The sequence below is a fragment of the Panthera onca genome, chromosome D1, assembly GCF_046562875.1.
Source record: "Panthera onca isolate mPanOnc1 chromosome D1, mPanOnc1 haplotype 2, whole genome shotgun sequence".
Lineage (NCBI taxonomy): Eukaryota > Metazoa > Chordata > Mammalia > Carnivora > Felidae > Panthera > Panthera onca.
The window spans coordinates 88,420,170-88,441,335 of record NC_138348.1 but is presented as its reverse complement, the minus strand read 5'-3'; the positions used below and the strand labels follow the sequence as shown (position 1 = coordinate 88,441,335).

Below are 21,166 nucleotides of genomic sequence, written 5' to 3'. Positions count from 1 at the left end.
ATTTTGCTGCAGTTATCACATTCATTTTTCAGTCTTACCATTAATTACAGAAATATGGTTGAAATTTCACTAGTAAACTTCCTCTTCCTTGTTACTAATCAGTATCCTTACAAGCCAGTTGAAAATGTTGCATTTTATACTAAAATTAAAAAAAAAATTTAATGTTTATTTTTGAGAGTGAGAGCGAGAGAGAGTGAGAGTGGGGAAAGGGCAGAGAGAGAGCGAGACACAGAAACTGAAGTAGCCTCCAGGCTCTGAGCTGTCAGTGCAGAGCCCGATGTGGGGCTCAAACTCCAGAACAGTGAGATCATGACCTGAGCTGAAGTCAGACATGTAACAGACTGAGCCACCCAGGCGCCCCGACAAAACAATTTTTTTAATGTTTATTTTGGAGAGAGAGAGTGAGAGAGAAAGCGCGCACATGTGCTCGGGGCAGGGGAGGGGGAGGAGGAGGGAGGGGCAGAAAGAGAGGGAAACAACAGAATCTGAAGCAGGTTCCCAGCTCTGAGCTGTCAGCACAGAGCCTGACATGGGGCTTGAACCCATGAAATGGTGAGACATGACCTTAGCCGAAGTTGGATGCTTAACTGACTGAGCTACCTGGTCGCCCCACTTTGATATTTTTAACAAATGGATACACAGCCACAACACAGTAAAATCTTCATTTTGGAAGATTTAAAATTAGTTTGGAAAATTGATTTCAGTTCAGGTGTACCTAGGTGGTAGGGCTATAGGTGACCCATTTATTTACCATTTAGAGAGTAAAATAACAAGAGACAATTTTCCGTGAAAATACCAATTTTCAAAATGCTTTCTCCATAGCCATGAGTTAACTTTTAAAAAGCAATTCCTGAAAAACAAAAGAAGCAATCCCTTTATGACTTACTGTTTAGAATGTTGTAGGGGCGCCTGGGTGGCTCAGTCGGTTGAGCGTCCGACTTCAGTTCAGGTCACGATCTCACCGCCCGTGAGTTCGAGCCCCGCGTCGGGCTCTGGGCTGATGGCTCAGAGCCTGGAGCCTGCTTCCGATTCTGTGTCTCCCTCTCTCTCTGCCCCTCCCCCGTTCATGCTCTGTCTCTCTCTGTCCCAAAAATAAATAAACGTTAAAAAAAAAAAAAAATTTTAGAATGTTGTATTTACTTTGAAAACAGAAATTAAGATATTTTTCAAAATTGTCTGCTAGGTGTCTGGTACTGTTATACACTTGCCATCTCGAGTTTAGAACATTTATTAAGGAAAAATATTATTTTTCAATTGATGACTCTCATAAGTACTTCACCACAAGGTGACCAAGAGATGAACTTTTGGGTGGTACAGTACATTTCCATGGTTATCCCTCCTCCAACTTCCAGGTATTGTAAACTTTGTACCTTCTCGAGGTCTTCCAGTGTGCAGTATGAGGTTGACACAGGTCGTAGTGTTTCTCTAGGGGGGTGACCTGGCACACCCACCTTGGAGATCCTGAGTCTGTACACATAGGCTGTTTGCTCACTTCTCATTTGTCATGGGGATTCATGTGACCTTGTTTCTAGCATTACCACCACATTGAAATGACTGGTGGTCTCATAACCACCCATTTCTCACGTGAACATTCGAATCTGCTGCTTCATCTCTTAAGATACGGCTTCGTTGACATTCTTTCCTGGTTCTTCCACCTCCGTCACAGACTTTCCTTCTGTGTGTGCCCATTAAATGTTGGTATTTCTTACGGTTCCGTCCTTTTCAAATGCAGTCTCTCTAGATGATCCTACCTATTCTCTGGGCTTAAAATTCTTTCTGCCTGTTGTTAAATAGCAAATTCACAATTCCAGCCCACGTTACCCTCTGGAGGTCCTGACCTGTATTTTTTGTCTGGTAAATACAGTTTTGCCGCGTGGGTGACTTTGGAGTATGTTGAAGATAGTGCATCCCAATTTGATGTTTGTCCATCTCTAGTCCCCTCCTTCCACCCCCTGCAGTTCATTTGCTTATTAGCGACATTGCTCCCCTAGTTGCCAGAATTAGAAGGTTGGAATTGTTCACACTTCTTTCGTATCTTTTGTGCAAATCCTATCCACACTTCTCCAGGCTGTCCCTTTCTGCTTAATGCTGCTCCAGTGTTTGTTCATCACCCTTTTTCCTGGATGAATGCAGTGGCTTCCTAACTGGCCTCCTTTCTCCATCTAATCTTCCCAAATCATACCCTTCCACCTTCTAAAGTATGCCTAGCAAGTCCTACTCGAGCTGGAAGAGAGCCCAAGCCCAGTTTTTCTGGAGGAGAGGTTCTGAAGACTTGCCCGCCCCTCCAGCTGTTCCTCTTCTGTGCTCAGCCCTGTGCCTGTCTCTGTTATGGCTCTTCTCAGGTTACATTGCATTCACGTTTCCTCTTCCTCACCTCTCATTCATAATGTACGTGTTCTACTGTAGTTCTGGCTTTCTCTCTGCCTGGATCTGGTTGCTAAGACTGTTAGCTCCCCGAATACATACACTGAGTCTTACGAGTTTATCTAGTGTGTTCATTTGCTAGGACTTCTCTAACAAAGTACCATGAACTGAGTGGCTTAAGGAAGAGAAATGTATTGTTGGACTGTTCTGGAGGCTAGAAGTCCAAGACCCAGGTTGTCAGTAGGGTAGGGCTATGCTCCCTCTGAAAGTGCTATTAGCAGGATCTGTTCCAGACCTTTCTCCTAGTTTCTGGCAGGTCTTGGCTTTTGGCAGCTTAGGCTCCATGACATTCTCCGTGTGTGTGTGTGTGTGTGTGTGTGTGTGTGTGTGTGTGTGTGTGTCTTTCTTTACATTCCCCTTTTTATTTATTTTTTTAATGTTTATTTTTGAGTGAGAGAGGGAGAGCGTGAGCAGAGGAGGGGCAGAGAGAGAGGGAGACATAGAATCTGAATCGGGCTTTAGGCTCTGAGCTGTCTGCATAGAGCACGACATGGGGCTTGAACCCACGAACTGTGAGATCATGACCTGAGCTGAAGTCAGACACTTAACCAGCTGAGCCACCCAAGTGCCCCTGCATTCCCCTTTTTAAAAGTCTATTTATTTAGAGAGAGATTGGGGGGGGGGGGGGGCGGGGCAGAGAGAGAGAGAGAGTGGGAGACAAAGAATCCCAAGCAGGCTCTGTGCTGTCAACACTGAACCTGATGTGGGGCTGGATCCCACAAACCATAAGATCATGACCTGAGCCGGAATCAAGAGTTGGATGCTTAACTGACTGAGCCCCCCCTGGCTGGAGCCTGTATATTTCCTTTCTTATAAAGGCATCAGGCATATTGGATTAGGGGCCCACCCTAATCCAGCATGACCTCATCTTAATTACATCTGCAGTGACCTTATTTCCAAGTAACATCACATTTGAAGGTAGTGGGGTTAAGACCGCACGTATTGAGTTTTGGGGGGGGATGTAGTTCAACCAATAGTATGTTGACTGTAACATACTTGTAAAGTGATCAAATGAAATAATGTGAGTAAAGAATTAGACTTTTATTTTCTCAATGGGCATTATGTTTAAGTTTTTTTCTTTTACATTTATCTATTTTTGAGAGACATAGCACAAGTTGGGGAGGGGCAGAGACAGAATGAAACACAGAATCCAAAGCAGGCTCCAGGCTCTGAGCTGTCAGCACAGAGCCCGACATGGGGATCGAACTAACAAACCATGAGATCAAGACCCGAGCTGAAGTTGGACACCCAACCAGTGGAGCTACTCAGGCACCCTATCAATGTGCATTATGTTTAAATAATCAAAAACAAAAGCTTATGATCTTGTTAATACTTTCCTATCTCTTCTTTTCAACTATATTTAGTAGCTTTTGAATTGTTGCATCTCAGAAGATTCAGGTGGATGATTCTAGCTATTCTGACTCTGACTCTGTCCTGATAAGAGAATGCAGCTAATCTTTTGATATATTTAATACATGAATAGGCCAACAGGGACAAAGGACTGGAGAGAAGGAGAGATGTCCACAGAATCTTGAAAATGGAAAGCAAATGGGCCTGAGTAGCTGAGTTATTACCAGGCCAGAGGAAACTGAAACCTAAATGCAAGGGGAGAGGCCAGCTAAAAGCAAACTGATTTGCAGAGCAGGATTTGACTGAGGAATGAGAACTGTACACCCCAGGAAAAGAGTTTTCCTGGTTTAGCTGGGGGCAGCAGGCCCAGCAATAGATGAGGGGCTAAGAGGTGGCAGTTTCCTTAACACAGCCAAGCTGGTGGGCCCCAGACAGGGGACTTGTGGCATTCCTCTCCAGAGAGGTCACTTATTGACTGGTTCTATCCACATGCAGAAAACTAACCATCTCTGTAGTACTCCCTTCTTCTTTTTCTATGATGATGATGATTATCAACTTAAATCCAAGTTAGTTAACATGTATGTACTGTAATAACAATTTTAGGAATAGGCTTTAGTGATTCCTCACTTACATATAATACCTAGTGCTCATCCCAACAAGTGTCCTCCTTAATTCCCCTTCCCCACTTAGCCTTTCCCCCCACCCAACATCCCACCATCAACCCTCAGTTTGTTTTCTGTATTTAAGAGTCTCTTATGGTTTGTCTCCCTCTCTGTTTTTATATTATTTTTGCTTCCCTTGCCTTATGTTTATCTGTTTTATGTCTTAAATTCCACATGTGAGTGAAATCATATATTTGTCTTTCTCTGGCTGACTTATTTCACTTAGCATAATACCCTCTAGTTCCATCCATATTATTGCAAATGGCAAGATTTCATTCTTTTTGATCACCGAGTAATACTCCTGTGTGTGTGTGTGTGTGTGTGTATACATATACATACATACATACATACATACACACACATCTTCTTTACCCATTCATCAGTCAGTGGACATTTGGGCTCTTTCCATACTTTGGCTATTATCGATAGTGCTGCTATAAACCTTGGGGTGCATGTGCCCCTTTGAATCAGCACTCCTGTATCCTTTGAATAAAATACCTAGTAGTGTAATTGCTGGGTTCTAGGTTGGTTCTATTTTTAATTTTTTGAAGAACCTCCATACTGTTGTCCAAGAGGCTGCACCAGCTTGCATTCCCACCAACAATGCAAAAGAGATCCTCTTTGTCCTCATCCTCACCAATATCTGTTGTTGCCTGAGTTGTTAATTTTAGCCATTCTGACAGGTGTGAGGTGGTATCTCATTGTGATTTTGATTTGCATTTCCCTGATGAGGAGTGATGTTGAGCATCTTTTCATGTGTCTGTTAGCCATCTGGACATCTTCTTTAGAAAAGTGTCTATTCATGTCCTTTGCCCATTTCTTCACTGGATTGTTTCGTGGGCGTTGAGTTTGATAAGTTCTTTACAGATTTTGGATACTAACCCTTTATTAGATATGTCATTTGGAAATATCTTCTCCCATTCTGTTGGTTGCCTTTTAGTTTTGCTTATTGTTTCTTATGCTATGCAGAAGATTTTTATCTTAATGTGGTCCCAATAGTTCATTTTTGCTTTTGTTTCCCATGCCTCTGGAGACGTGTCAAGTAAGAAGATGCTGTGGCTGAGGTCAAAGAGGTTGTTGCCTGTTTTCTTCTATAGGATTTTGATGACTTCCTGTCTTGCTTTTAAGTCTTTCATCCATTTTGAGTTTATTTTTGTGTATGGTGTAAGAAAGTGGTCCAGGTTCATTCTGCATGTCGCTGTCCAGTTTTCCCAACACCATTTGCTGAAGAGACTTTTTTCCATTGGATATTCTTTCCTGCTTTGTCAAAGATAGTCGGCCATATTTTGTGCATCCATTTTTGGGTTCTCTATTCTGTTCCATTTATCAATGTGTCTGTTCTTGTGCCAGTACCATACTGTCTTGATGATTACAGCTTTGTAATGTATAACTTGAAGTCCAGAGTTGTGATGCTTCCAGCTTTGGTGTTCTTTTCAGTATTGCTTTGGCTATTCAGAGTCTTTTCTGGTTCCATACAAATTTTAGGATTGTTTGTTCTAGCTCTGTGAAGAATGCTGGTGTTATTTTGATAGGGATTTCATTGAATATGTAGATTGTTCTAGGTAGTATTGACATTTTAACAGTATTTGTTCTTCCAATCCATGAGCATGGAATGTTTTTCTTTTGTGTGTGTGTGTGTGTGTGTGTGTGTGTGTGTGTGTGTGTTTCAATTTTTTTCATAAACTTTCTGTAGATTTTCAGTGTATAGATTTTTCACCCCTTTGGTTAGTTTTATTCCTAGGTATTTTATGGTTTTTGATGCAGTTGTAAATGGGATCGATTCCTTGCTTTATCTTTCTGCTGCTTCGTTATTGGTGTGTAGAAATGCAACCAATTTCTCTACATTGATTTTTGTATCCTGTGACTTTGCTGAATTCATGGATCAGTTCTAGCAGCTTTTTTGGTGGAGTCTTTTGGGTTTTCCGCAAAGAATATCATGTCTGCCAAGAGTGAAAGTTTGACTTTCTCTTTGCCAATTTGGATGCCTTTTATTTCTTTTTGCTGTCTGATTGCTAAGGCTAGGACTTCCAACACTATGTTGAATTTAACAGTTGTGAGAGTGGACATCCTTGTGTTCCTGACCTTAGGGAGAAAGCTCTCAGTTTTTCCCCATTGAGGATGATATTTGTGATGGGTCTTTTGTATATGGCATTTATGATCTTGAGGTATGATCCTTCTTTCCCTACTTTCTGGAGGGTTTTTAACAAGAAAGTATGCTGTATTTTGTCAGGTGCTTTTTCAACATCTATTGAGAGGATCCTGTGGTTCTTAAAGCCTTTCTTTTATTAATGTGATATATCACATTGATTTGCAGATATTGAACCAGCCCTGCATCCTAGGAATAAATCCCACTTGATCATGGCGAATAATTCTTTTTTTTTTTTTTTTAATTTTTTTTAACGTTTATTTATTTTTGGGACAGAGACAGAGCATGAACGGGGGAGGGGCAGAGAGAGAGAGAGACACAGAATCGGAAGCAGGCTCCAGGCTCTGAGCCATCAGCCCAGAGCCCGATGCGGGGCTTGAACTCACAGACCGCGAGATCGTGACCTGAGCCAAAGTCGGACACCTAACTGACTGAGCCACCCAGGCGCCCCGGTGAATAATTCTTTTAATGTGTTGTTGGATCCGGTTTGCTAGTATCTTGTTCAGAATTAAAAAAAAATTTTTTTTTAATGTTTATATTTGAGAGAGAGAGAGACTGAGCGCAAGCAAGGGAGGGGACAGAGAAAGAGGGAGACAGAATCTGAAACAGCCTCCAGGCTCTTGTGGGGCTCAAACTCACGAGCCATGAGATCATGACCTGAGCCAAAGTTGGACACTTAACCAACTGAGCCACCCAGGCACCCCAAGAGAATTTTTGCCACCATGTTCATCAGGGAAATTGGTCTGTAGTTCTCCTTTTTAGTGGGATCTTTGGTTTTGGAATCCAGGTAATGCTGACCTTGTAGAATGAGTTTGGGTTTTCCTCCATTTCTGTTTTTTGGAACAGCTTCAAAAGAATAGGTGTTAACTCTTCTTTAAATGTTTGGTAGAATTCCCCTGGAAAGCCATCAGGTCCCCTTGGAAAGCCAAATATTTGTTGGAAATTTTTGATTGCTGATTCAATTTCTTTACTGGTTATGGGTCTGTTCAAATTTTCTATTTCTTCCTGTTTCTGTTTTGGTAGTTTGTATGTTTCTAGGAATTTGTCCATTTCTTCCAGGTTGCCCAATTTATTGGCATATAATTGCTCCTAATATTCTCTTATTGTTGTTTGTATTTCTGTGGTGTTGGTTTTGATTTCTCCTCTTTCATTTGTGATTTTATTTATTTGGGACCTTTCATTTTTATTTTTGATCAATCTGGCTAGGGTTTTATTAGTTTTGTTAATTCTTTCAAAGAACCAGCTCGTGGTTTCATTGATCTGTTCTACTGTTTTTTTGATTTTGATATCATTGATTTCTGCTCTAATCTTTATTATTTCCCTTCTTCTGCTGGTTTTGGGCTTTATTTGCTGTTTTTTTTCCAGCTTTTTAAGGTGTAAGGTTAGGTTGTGTATTTGAGACCTTTCTTTCTTTTTTAGGAAGGCCTGGATTGCTATATATTTCCCTCTTATGACCACCTTTGCTGCATCCCAGAGGTTTTGGGATGTTGTGTTTTCTCATTGGCTTTCATGTACTTTTTATTTTTCTCTTTTAATTTCTTGGTGAGCCCATTCATTCTTTAGTAGGATGTTTTTAAATCTCCAGGTATTCGTGGTTTTTCCAAATTTTTCCCTGTGGTTGATTTCGAGTTTCATAGTGTTGTGGTCTGAAAATATGTAAGGTACGATCTCAATCCTTTTGTACTTGTTGAGGGTTGATTTGTGAGCCAGTATGTGATCTATTCTGAAGAATGTTCCATGTGCACTCAAGAGGAACGTGTATTCTGCTGCTTTAGGATGAAATGTTCTGAATATATCTGTTAAGTCCATTCTTTCCAGTGTGTCATTCAGTCATTGTTTCCTGTTGATTTTCTGCTGAGATGATCTGTCCATTGTTGTAAGGGGTATTAAAGTCCCCTACTATTATGGTATTATTATCAATGAATTTCTTTATGTTTGTGATTAATTGATTTACATATTTGGGTTCTTCCATATTGGGGGTATAAATGTTACAATTGTTAGATCTCCTTGGTGGGTAGACCCCTTAGTTATAATAGAATGCCTTTCTTCATTTCTTATTACAGTCTTTATTTTAAAATCTAGTATGTCTGATAAAGTATGGTTATTCCAGTTTTCTTTTGATGGCCATTAGCATGATAGATCATTCTCCATCCCCTTACTTTCAATCTGCAGGTGTCTTTAGGTCTAAAATGAGTCTTCTAAGCAACATATAGATGGGTCTTGTTTTCTTATCTGTTCTGATACCCTATGCCTTTTTTTAAAGAATATTTTTAATGTTTGTTTATTTTTGAGAGAGAGACAGAGTATGACCAGGGGAGGGGCAGAGAGAGAGGGAGACACAGAATTTGAATCAGGCTCCAGGCTCTGAGCTGTCAGCACAGAGCCCGATGTGGGGCTGGAACCCATGGACTGTGAGATCATGATCTGAGCTGAAGTGGGATGCTTAACTGACTGAGTCACCCAGGTGCCCCTGATACCCTGTCTTTTGATTGGAGCGGTTAGTCCTTTGACATTTAGAGTGATACTGAAAGATAAGAATTTAGCGCCATTGCATTGCCTTTTGAGTTGGTGTTTCTGGTTATGTTCTCTGGCGCTTTCTTGTCTTTGTTGTTTTGGATGTTTTTTATCTTTTCATCACTCAAAGGTCTTCCTTAAAATTTCTTGCAGAGCTGCTTAGTGGTCATGAACTCCTTTGGTTTTTGGGAGACTCTTTATCTCTCCTATTTTGAATAACAGCTGTGCTGCATAAAGAATTCTTGGCTGCATATTTTTGTGATTCAGCACATTGAATATATCTTGCCACTCCTTTCTGGCCTGCCAAGTTTCTGTGGATAGGTCTGCTGTGAACCTGCTCTGTCTTTTCTTACAGGTTAAGGACTTTTTTCCCTTGCTGCTTTCATAATTCTTTCCTTGCCTGTGTAGTTTGCGAATTAGACTATGCTATGCCTTGGTGATGGTTGGTTTTTGTTGAATCTAATGGGAGTTCTCTGTGCTTCTTGGATTTTGATGTCTGTGTCCTTCCCTAGATTAGTTTTCTCCTATAATTTGCTCACATAAACCTTCTGCCCCTTTTTCTCTCTCTTCATCTTGTGTGACTTCTATGTTTTGGATATTATTCCTTTTTAATAAGTAACTGAGTTCTCTAAGTCTTCAATCATGATATTTTGCCTTTGTTTCTCTCTTTTTTTTCTGCTTCTTTATTCTCCACATATTTACGTTCCAAATTGCTGATTTGCTGCTCTGCTTAATCCATCCTTGCTGCTGTGGCATCCATTTGACATTGGATCTCGATTATAGCACTTTTAATTCCGTCTTGACTAGATTTTACTTCTTTTATCTCCTCAGAAAGGAATTCTGTGCTTTTTTTTTTTTTTTTAACCCCATCTGATATTCTTATTATCTTGTTTCTAAATACTAGTTCAGACATCTTGCTTATATCTGTGTTGATTAAGCCCCTGACTGTTGTTTTTCCTTTTCTTTCTTTTGGGGTGAATTCCTTTGTTTTGTCATTTTGGAGGAAAAAAAAATACAGTAAGAAATTAAAAATTAAAAGCAAACCAAAAAATCAAATAAAGGAAGCTATATATTAGGTGTGTTTTGGTCTGCTTGTTGAAAGAAGCTTGATAGAATAGACAAAATAGGGAAAGAAGAGAAAAAAGGTAAGGAAAAATTTTAAAATTGAAAAAAATTTTATATAATAAAATAGAATAAAATGAAATAAAGTGAAATAGAATAAAAAAATTTTTAAGTAAAAATATATAAAAATAAAAATAAAATTTTCTCTTTCTGCCCAACTCTGTGACTCAGGTTATGCAGATTGTTGTGTTAATTCTCAGATCAATTTCCTAGGTGTTCAAAATGGTTTGGGGCTGATCTGACTGCATATCAGATAGAAGACAAGCTCAGGGTTTCTGTGCTCCTCTGCCATCTTAACTCCTTCCCTGTAGTGCCCCCTTCTCAAATATTGAATTAGATGGCTGAGAAACACCAAAGATTTCAGGAATGCCTTGAACATGATCAAGAACAAAAATAGATGAGGGAAAAGAACTTGAAGACATTGCAGGGAACAAATAACTTCAGATAGGTAAGTTCTTGATATTTACTTCAAAGAGGGGAGGGTATTGCATCTATGACATAATAGTTTTCAGTAAAATAAGGCAGAGAACAAGGAAGAGTTCTCGAAGATGAGAAATGTGATACCAGAAATCTAATCATGGTGTACCTGGGTGGCTGTGCAGTTGAGTGTCCAACTTCAGCTCAGGTCACAAGCTCACAGTTCATGGGTTTGAGCCCCACATCAGGCTTTGCGCTGACAGCTGAGCCTTCTTTGGATTTTCTGTCTTCTTCTCTTTCTGCCCCTCCCCTGCTCACACTGTTTCTCAAAAGTAAACACTAAAAAAAATTGATTAGGAATCTTTCAGAGGAAGAATAAGAAACTGGAAAGGAAACAATAGGGAAAGCAGGGGATTAATATAGAAGGTCAAAGATGCAAGTAATAAGAATTTCAGAAAGCGAATGAGGAGACACGTAGGACTCAGTGTGTCCAGGTTGACCTGGCCCATCAAAACCTCAGTTCAGGGACAGAAACCCACACCAAGGCACATTCTGTTTAAATGTCACAATACCAAAAATTGGGAGGAGTCTTAGAACTTTCATATAGAAAGAAGCAGACCTGCACAAAAGATTAGGAATCAAATTTGTCTTATATTTATCAGCAGCAATGCTGGAAGCTAGAAGACAGTAGCTCCACACCATAAATTCTAAGGAAAAATTGTGTCCAGCTTACATTTTAGGTCTCATCCAAATCAGTGATAACATGTGTACATACCCTTTCTTGGGAAGCTGTCTAAACTAAAGTAGGCAGTAGGTCAAGACAGAGGAAAGTACTGAGTCAGGGAATAGGAGGAAGGTGGAAGGAATTTGTGATCAAAGTCCCAGGAGTGGCAGCTGTGTCTGCTGTGTCCAGGTCTAGAGAATAGTTCCTGTAGATGAAGCGGGAGAAATGGCAGGCCTGAGGGAGTCCTGTCTTCAAGAAAGAAGGAATTGAGGGGTGCCTGGGTGGCTCAGTTGAGAGTCCGATTTCCGCTCAGGTCATGATCTCATGACTCATGAGTTCAAGCCCTGTGCTGGGCTCTGTTGTGTATCCTGGAGCCTGCTTTGCATTCTGTGTCTCCCTCTCTCTCTGCCAATCTCCCACCCATGCTCTGTCTCTCTTCTCTGTCTCTCTCTCTCAAAATCAAACACTAAAAGAAAGAAAGAAAAGGAAGGAAGGAAGAAAGAAAGAAAAGAAAGAATCGAGGGGAGCCTGGGTGGCTAGGTCCATCAAGTGACTTACTCACATGAGATTAAGTGAGTCATGATCTCATGGTTCGTTGGTTCAAGCCCTGCATCAGGCTCTGCACTGGTCATGCAGAGCATGCTTGGTTTTCTCTCTCCCTCTCCCTCTCTGCCCCTCTCTGCCCCTCTCTGCCCCTCTCCTACTTGTGTGTGTGCAGGTTCACTCTCTCTCTCAAAAACAAATAAACTTTTAAAATTAAAAAAAAAAAAGAAATCGAAACTATTGGATTACCTCGTGCATCAGGCTGTACTGAGGGAGCTTTGCAGACCTTTTTGACAATCTCAGAGAGTGAGTGGTCAGTACATGTGAAACCACACCAGTAAAAGGAAAGATGCAGTCCCTAACTCTAAGGGGGAAAATAGATGCTTAACAAAGAAGTTGTAATCAGAGTACATTTTAACAGTATAATAATGTAAATGGGAGTATTGATTTGACCAACAGGGCAAGGGGAAGTGAGTGGATGAACATAGGGTATGGTGGTTTCTGAGTGAAACTTTTTTCCTAGGGAGTTACTAGATCATGTCTGGACTGAAAAGGATACAGAAATAAATAAACTATGCTGTTCAGCAGCGTGGAGGTAAATAGCAGAGAAAAGGCTAGAAGCGTTGCCTCTCAGCAGCCTGGGCTCGTCAGGGCGGAGGCACTGCTGTTCTAGTACAAGCCTGTGTTGTGTGGCTTGTTACACTGTGTACATGGACGCACTCGCACTTGGCAAACATTTTTTTAAAAACGGAAACTTGTTGGGGTGCCTGGCTGGCTTAGTCAGTAGAGCATAGGAATCCTGATCTCAGGGTTACAAATTCAAGCCCCACACTGCACATAGAACTTACTTTGGGGGGGAAAAAATGAAACTTGTTATACTGCATAAGTTTCTTTTTTTTTTTCTTTTTATTTGTCATTCGTTATAGATCTGCTTCATTGAAACTTTTTTTTTTAAATTTTTTTTAACGTTTATTTTTGAGACAGAGACAGAGCATGAACGGGGGAGGGGCAGAGAGAGAGGGAGACACAGAATCGGAAGCAGGCTCCAGGCTCTGAGCCATCAGCCCAGAGCCCGACGCGGGGCTGGAACTCACGGACCGCGAGATCGTGACCTGAGCTGAAGTCGGACGCTTAACTGACTGAGCCACCCAGGCACCCCTGTACAGTGTTTTTTAAAAAATGTTTCATTTCTCTTTTTGAGAGAGACATGTGAGCACGAGTGGGGGAGGGGCAGAGAGAGGTGGGGAGCAGAGGATCTGAAGTGGGCTCTGCGCTGACAGCGGTGAGCCCGATGTGGGGCTCGAACTCATGAACTGTGAAATCATGGCCTGAGCTGAAATCCTGATGTTCAGCTGACTGAGCCACCCAGGTGCCTTGAGACTTGTATAGTGTTAATCATTTAGGAATTGCTGAATGATATCTGCTAATTAATATTAGTTTAAATGTCTTAGAAAAAACCAAAAGTACAGACTTTAGAGTCAGACATTCACTCACTTGGCTGTAAATGACTACTTACTGCCTTCCAGGTCCTGCTTCCAGATCAGTGGTTAGAAAGCCATGTGAGAGGCCTCTCCTTTTGAGAAACTCCTGTTCTAACGGAAAGAGGTGGACCATGTAGGTGAACCAGCAAAGTAGCTTCAGATTGCTTGAGGGGGAAATAAAACACCAGTTGGGGATTGTCCTCAGGAAGGACCCACAGAAGATGCACATGTGAGGGGGGTCTTGACCGTTGAGAATGCTCCTGCTCAGGGAAGAACGGGGAGGGAGTACTAGGTGGAGGACTGAGGCTGGAAAGACCCTGGCTTGTGTACAGACACACAGACAGGAAGGGTGGTGCTGAGCCTGAGGCTGGGCGATGGAGTGAGGTGGAGGTTGTATGGGAGAGTTGGAGTCTCCTGGAACAGAGGAGTGATTGGTGTGTTCTGACCTGAGATGATGCAGAATGCTGTGGGGAAAGCGGACCAGGGAGGGCAAGCATGGACACAGCTCCCCAGAGGCCCACCACAGCACAAAGTGACATCATACTTCCATTGTAGGGGTGCGTTCGTGCTCATGTGTGTTCACGTCCACATTTACATCCTTTTTATTCATTCTTTTTAGTTGTGTGTGGCATTTCCTTTCTCCTTTATGCATTTATTTAGTAGTTCCGTGGCTCGAACCCAGGAAGGCTAATTAATGGTTGAGGCAGCAAGCAGCAAACATACCGACTAACAGCTCATACTAGCTTTATTACTTTATTTTTTTCAAATTGCTGATAATTACAATAATGCACATGGGCACGGGTCCCAGACAGGAAGAATCATTGTCTGCAAGCAGATCTGGTGTGAGCTGATAATACAGTCTGTATTTACTTTTAAATTTAAATGCTACATAAATCATAGGAAAGATGTCTTTTTGACTTGCTTTGAACTTGGGGAGGGTGGAGATTTTCCATATTTTTGTTATTTTCAGAGTTGTTTTAATGAACATTAGAAATTAAAGTAATTTGCTAGATCATGATTGGTATCTGACTATTGCTTGCACCTAGCAAACGTAGTAAAATCTTTAGCAGAATAGCATATAGAAACTGCTGTTTGTATTTTGAAATGTGAATTTCCTCTCTCTCTGCCCTGTAAAAGTCATTATGGCATATTGTCCACTTTTCTAGTTATAAACAGGTATGAGTTATTCACCTAAGGATTTCTGCCTTTTCTTGACTTTGAACATCACAATCTCAGAAATAAAGAACCAAGCCTTTGGTTTTCATTGAAAAGTAAAAAAAAAAACAAAAAACTAAGACATTTTTAGATAAGGCCATCAATTCTTAATATTACAGAATGAATATTTAAAAAACCAGACTATAAATTTACTATTGGTATCATTTTATGAAAAACATTTTAAAGCAAAAGATAAAAAGATAATCTGAGAATTCAGAGCACTCTTTCCTCAAGAGAGCACAGTTAGCAATTCCATACCTTTATACATTCATGTGCACACACACCAGACCCGTCTTATTCTTCAGACCACTGAAAACCTGCATTAGACCTCATTAACCTCCCCCAATGAGTGTTAGGGAACCCCTATTTTAAAAACGCTAGTAAAAACCATTCTGTGTATTAGAACATGAATGTTTTCAGCTGCATGGATTTATTTTCTTTTCCTGGGTATACGAAAGGAAAAGAGATGATGGAATCAGTTTCAGATCTCTGCATTAGCTATTCATGTTTGCAGTTGTAACATCTGAAAGTCATGTTTCAGCTAAAGCTGGCATGTGGATAGTTTCCCAACTTTACCTTGGTAAAACCATTAAGTTGTGTATATATTTTAGTGAAATAGAACCTATCTGAATAATACAATATTCAGTTTATTACATTCAGTTTATTACATTAAGGACATGAGACATTTGAAAAAATGTTGAAATAGTGCCTAATTTTTAATGATTATGACCTGATGCACTTGAAATAAACAAAATATTATAGAGCCAGAATATTATCTGATCAGCCAGAAGCAAGGAGCATGCTTATTATTTCTGAGAAAATTGTCAGCTTTGTGCTTGGATACCCCACGGAATACTCCTTACTCCAATCATTTGTATTTTTTCTTTGTTTATTTTTGTATTATTTCTATCATCTGTGAAAGGGTAAGAGTGATTTAGCATGAACATATTATTGTTAATGTTTATTTTTGAGAGAGAGAGAGAGAGAAGCAGGCTCCAGGCTCCAAGCTGTCAGCACAGAACCTGACGTGGGTCTCGAACCCACAAACCACGAGATCATGACCTGACGACTGAAGTCAGCCACTTAACTAACTGAGCCACCCAGTCACCCCATATTATTATTATTTTTTTAATGTTTATTTTTTGAGAGAGACAGAGTGTGAGCTGGGGAGGGGCAGAGAGAGAGAGAAACACAGAATCCAAAGTAGGCTCCAGGCTCTGAGCTGTTAGCACACAGCCTGACGTAGGGCTGAAAGTCACAAACCGCAAGATCATGACCTGAGCTGAAGTTGGACGCTTAACCGACTGAGTCACCCAGGTTCCCCTTGCACATATTAATTATTAATATTTAATCAGCATTACTTTGGGCATCTGTTACTTGAAATTATTTCACTCTTTAGGTTTAGGAAATACATTCCTATACATTCCCCCTAACCCTGCATCCACTATTTATGTAGCACACTCAATAAATAGCTAAGTAGTACTGGTCAGTGAGTTCAAAGGTTAAGCTCAAGTTCACACCATTTAGATCATCTTACATTAATACTCAAGCCTCCTGGCTTTCTGGCCTCTGCAGTTAGCATGCCTTCAGAGTATGACAGATTGCTGCCTGGCTTCCGAATCCTGCAGATTCCGATTCAGTGAGGAAGCAGTCTTTGTTTTGAAGCCTTGTTCCTTAGGCATCAGGAGTTGGCAGAAAGTAGAGTTCTGCCTGTTGTAGTGTGAACTGTAAACCAAAGTCCAAAGTTAATATTGTGGGTGTCGTTTATTAGAATACCTAAAATTTGGGTAGCGCCATATTTATGTTGCACAAAAGTGAAAACTAATGTCGAGAGATTATTCCATAAGGTTGCATAGCTAGTAAGTTGAGGGAATATCCTTCCCTCCAGAAAACACATCTAGAGAAATGACTTACATAGTGCTTTTGATCACTGCAGTAGTGACTGAGTAGTAACTGCAGATTCATCTTGACCTAGCTTCCGTGCCAGCCGGAAGCTGGCCTGGGGCCAGGAAGCCAGCAACTCCCGGTGATTTTCTTTTACATGGTAGGGCGGTATTAAATTGTTCATGTAAGCCTGTGGTGACTGAATTCCCACAAAAGAAAATGTGGAGTATTAACGCAGCCGACTTGAAGTATGTCCAGATATAATAGGTAAAGAAGGAACATGTGGTCTTTTAAGCCCATTTCCTGCCATCCTGGATTTGGGAGGATGACTAGTCCCATGGAGACTTCATGGGTTCTTCCCTGCGCACTCATAATTTAGGCCCCAGTTCTGTGATTGAAGCCAGAGAGAATGAATATGCCAGTGACAGTGCTGCTAACATGTGAGTGCTGCTCTGTGGCAGGCGCTGTGCTTTGTGCTTCCGTGTGAATCCCCACAACAAGCCCCGGAGGCAGAGGTATGTTAGGAGCTCTGTTTTACAAAAAAAAAAAAAAAATTTAAAGCCTGATAACAATGACCATCAGCATTTGAGGAACTCTTTTCTATAGAACAAGCCTATCTCAAAGCACTTTACACAGGTTAACTCCTTTAAACCTCAAGACAACACTATGGTAATGTAGTTACTATTATCATCATTTTATAGATGAGGAAACTGAGGTCCAGAGAGGCTAGTTGACTTGCCAAAGGCAGCATAGCTAGTCAGTGATGGGACTGGAACTCTGTCACGATCTGTTGTCTTAGAGTCCTTGCTTCTTGGCCACCATCTCACACTTCCTCTGAGGTCAGGAGTGGAATGAGCAGAGGACTAATGGTTGATCACGGCAGGTCTCCATACCTGCTAAAGTCAGTTTCTTGGAGTTGCTATTACGGGCAATTGAAAAGAAACACAGGAACCAGTAAAGAACCTGTCCACTTGAGAATTTTGGATCCAAAAACACTATTCCGCTTTTTTTTTTTTTCATTTACATAAAATTATTATGTATTTATGTATTTTTCAATAACTTCCTTTATAGAAGACTCTTGGCTCTCATCTCGGAGACAAATAACAGATAGACCTCTCTTAAATCTTGGGACTTGGATCCTTACCAGTGTAATCCAGATGAACAAATTACTGTGTTCCTATAAAAAGCCTTGGAGACAGTCTAAACCATTTTTAATCTTGGAAATGATACTTCATTTTTACTTTAATATTTAGAGCTCTAATAAAGCAGAGATTATTTGTATAAATTACTGCCTGTGGAAATAATACCTAACAGTTGGCATATGACAGTGGAGGAATAATGGCTCTTCGCATTTGGCGTTTTCCCCCTAAACCTAATTCACCAGTTTCTAATCAGAATTAAGTTCAAATGTTTAAAAAAAAAAAAAAAAAAGGCCAAGGATTTTCAGTTGGTGTAATACAAACTGTCACTTTTAAGAACAGGTTTTCTCAGTTTGCTGCTAAAACTGGAAAATGCTTAACAAGAATCCTGCTATATTTTTTCCTGCTATTTTATTAAATAGTGGGTTGAAATGTTTGAAGCTTGGCGTTTTTAAAATTGAAACCTTCACTTTTTTACTGCTGATGAAGGTACCTTAATGGCTTCAAACTCCAGTCACCCTTTTGACAGTAACAAAAGTGGACTCTTTTACTTGTTAGGCTCTGGGCAGAATCGTAGTAGTCCTCCCATTGGAGAGAATTTAGTATCTGTACACATAGTGTTTTTCTACATTAGTGTTTTCTACATTTTCTACTTGTGTGTTCAGAATGGTTTGTTTTTCAGGTATTGGGCCTGCTCTGATTATACTTACTAGTAACCCTACCTAAAAATGTGTCTTCTCTTTGTGACCAATTGAAATCATACAATCACAATCAAAATTCAGGCTAGTGGTGAACAGGATTTTAAAAACCCAAACCCTTTAATGATTGATTGATTGGGAGAGAGTGCATGTGTATGTGCGAGCAGGGGAAGGGCAGAGGGAGAAGGAGAGAGACAGAGAGACAGAGAGAGAATCTTAAGCAGTGGGGCGGGGGCTCCATGTCATGACTGTGAGATCATGACCTGAACCAAAATCAAGAGTCAGATGCTTAACCGACTGAGCCACCCAGGCTCAGTTTATTTTCAACCTACTTTAGTGGGTTTTTAAAAAGTTGTGGGGGTGCCTGGGTGGCTCAGTCGGCTAAGTGTCTGATTTAGGCTCATGTCATGCTCTTGCAGTTCGTGAGTTCGAGCCCTGTGTTGGGCTCGGTGCTGACAGCCTGGAGCCTGCTTCTGATTCTGTGTCTCCTCCTCTCTCTGCCCCTCCCCCACTCACACTCCGCCTCTCTCAAAAATTAAAAAAAAAATTTTTTTTAATAAAATAAAAAGTTGCAAAAATACTACAGAGTTCCCCTATACTCTTTCTGGACTTCCTTTAATCTTAACATCTGACATAACCGTGGTGCAGTTGTCAAAACTGGGAGATTAACGTTGGTACACAATTATTAACTGACTCAGACCTTATTCAAATATTTGCTCCACTTTTCTCACTAATATTCTTTTCCTGCCCCAGGATTCTGTCTTGGCTCCCATGCTGCATTTACTTGTCATTTCTCCTTAGTCTTTTAAAATGTTAAGAGTCCCTCAGCCTTACTTACCTTTCCTTGTGGCTTCTCTTACGTGGCTTACTGCTGGTGAGGGTAGTGTCAGTGTGTCCACTGTGCAGTAATTTGTCTTCCCTTTCATAGTTAATAACTACATTGGAGAGGTACCTTGAAACTATGGATTTTTTATACTTTGTTCAGTTAAGTAAATCTTAGGTGCAGATTTGTGGACACAGATTTGTCATTTAAAAATTTTTTTAATGTATATTTATTTTGAGAGAGAGGCAGAGACAGAGCATGAGCAGGGGAGGGGCAGAGAGAGAGGGAGACACAGAATCCGAAGCAGGCTCTGAGCTGTCAGCCAGAGCCCGACATGGGGCTCAAACCCATGAACCGTGAGATCATGACCTGAGCTGAAGTCGGAGGCTTAACTGATTGAGGCCACCCAGATGCCCCCAGATTTGTCATTTTAATTTATGAATCATGAAATGCCATGCAGACTTGGACAAGAATGAATATGTTATATAGGGTCTTGGCATCCATGAAGAGATTGTCGTTTTACTGACTCTCTCTTTACAAAGGGAATGTCTTTGATTATGAGTGATGTGCCTTTTGATGTCTGTAACATGCAGGTGGTAACTGGATGCTACGAAGGTGTGCTCTGTTGAGTATTGATGAGCACTAGGGTAGAACTGGGTTACCTTGCCTTCCCGGGGTGGGGCTGGAACGCTTGCCTGGCTGTAACGCAGCACCTTCCTATCCAGGGAAACATGATTCACTCAGTAAGAGGATAAAACTGTCATCTTTAGACGATGCTCCCTCCACAGCAGGCGCTTTCCCAAACCCTGGAGCCAAATTAGATTCTGGGGCAAGAGTTTCAGTGAGGAAGGAAATAATGGGTTTAGATTTCACTTTGGACTGGGTGCTGCATTGGTCCTGAGCCCCTTTGTTGAAGGGAGGTGGGGCTTAGGTGGGCCCAGGAGTTGTATCTTTGAGATGATGATTAAAGGCCCTCAGTGAAGTTAGGCTCAGATTTAGATGTACTTATATTATTGCTTTAAGCCATTTCAGATTTTCAACCAAGTTACTAGAAGCACTTTTTACCAAGTTGAATTTCTGTCCTTGGATAGCTAAACTCTTTTCCCTGAGCCAAATTAATAAAATGGAACTTCTTATTAAGAATGAATTATTAAGTAAAATGGAAGCACTGGGCTAGGGAAACATTTGATGCAATTTGTTTTCAAAGCCTTAAAAGTGCTGCAATGTGCACCGATCACAAAGACCGGCTTAAGTGCCAGAGCGTGGGGCATTAATTTTCTTTCGTCAAAGATTCCAGGTTCACAGGATATCAGAAGTGCTGACTTGGCAGTGAAATCCCATTTGTAACATGTTAGATTAGGAAACAGATTGATTTATACATTGATGTAATGGATCCAGGCACAGTGTGTGCTTAAGAAAATGGAAGTGCATTAAATAAGAGCATTTTCAAAGGAAAGAAGTAGAAACATCACAGAAAAAACCCCGATCCTATTATGCCCTAGGTAAGGTTGGGGTATGTTTGATTAGTTGATTCCTAGACATGGTCCACAGAGGCTTTTTATATTTCAGATGATACCTTCTTGAGAGTCTCTTATGACCACAAGGATTAATCTTTCTGAACTCAAAAGTGAATCACTGCAGCATATTAGTTGTCTGGAATGATTCCAGTTACTCTCCTTTTTCTTGGTGGTAACTGATGTGAGGGGCTGCTGCTGCTTAGGCCTCTTCCTGTTGCTTTAACCTCTGGTATTTTAGATTCTCTTTAGGGAAGGCAGTGCTGACCATCTCAGCACAAAGATCAAATGCACTCATCACTGATGTATTGACCTTAGTGGTTGACCCATAAACTGAACATTTATACAGTTGGAACTCTTGTGGTCTTTTAGCCAACAACCATAATGAGTAACATGTGGAACATAATCTTTGGTGCTGATAAATGGCTGCCTGCACAGTTTTGACCAATCCATGTCTGTGGCTTGGGTGAGTTCACGTAACTAATCGACACTTTCTTACCTGAATTCATG

General features: G+C 40.8%; 1 protein-coding gene across 4 annotated transcripts in view; it reads left to right on the top strand.

Moving 5' to 3' along the window:
* APLP2 (amyloid beta precursor like protein 2) overlaps positions 1 to 21,166 on the top strand; it is an 86,853-nt gene that overhangs the window by 24,627 nt on the left and 41,060 nt on the right. The window lies entirely within an intron of this gene.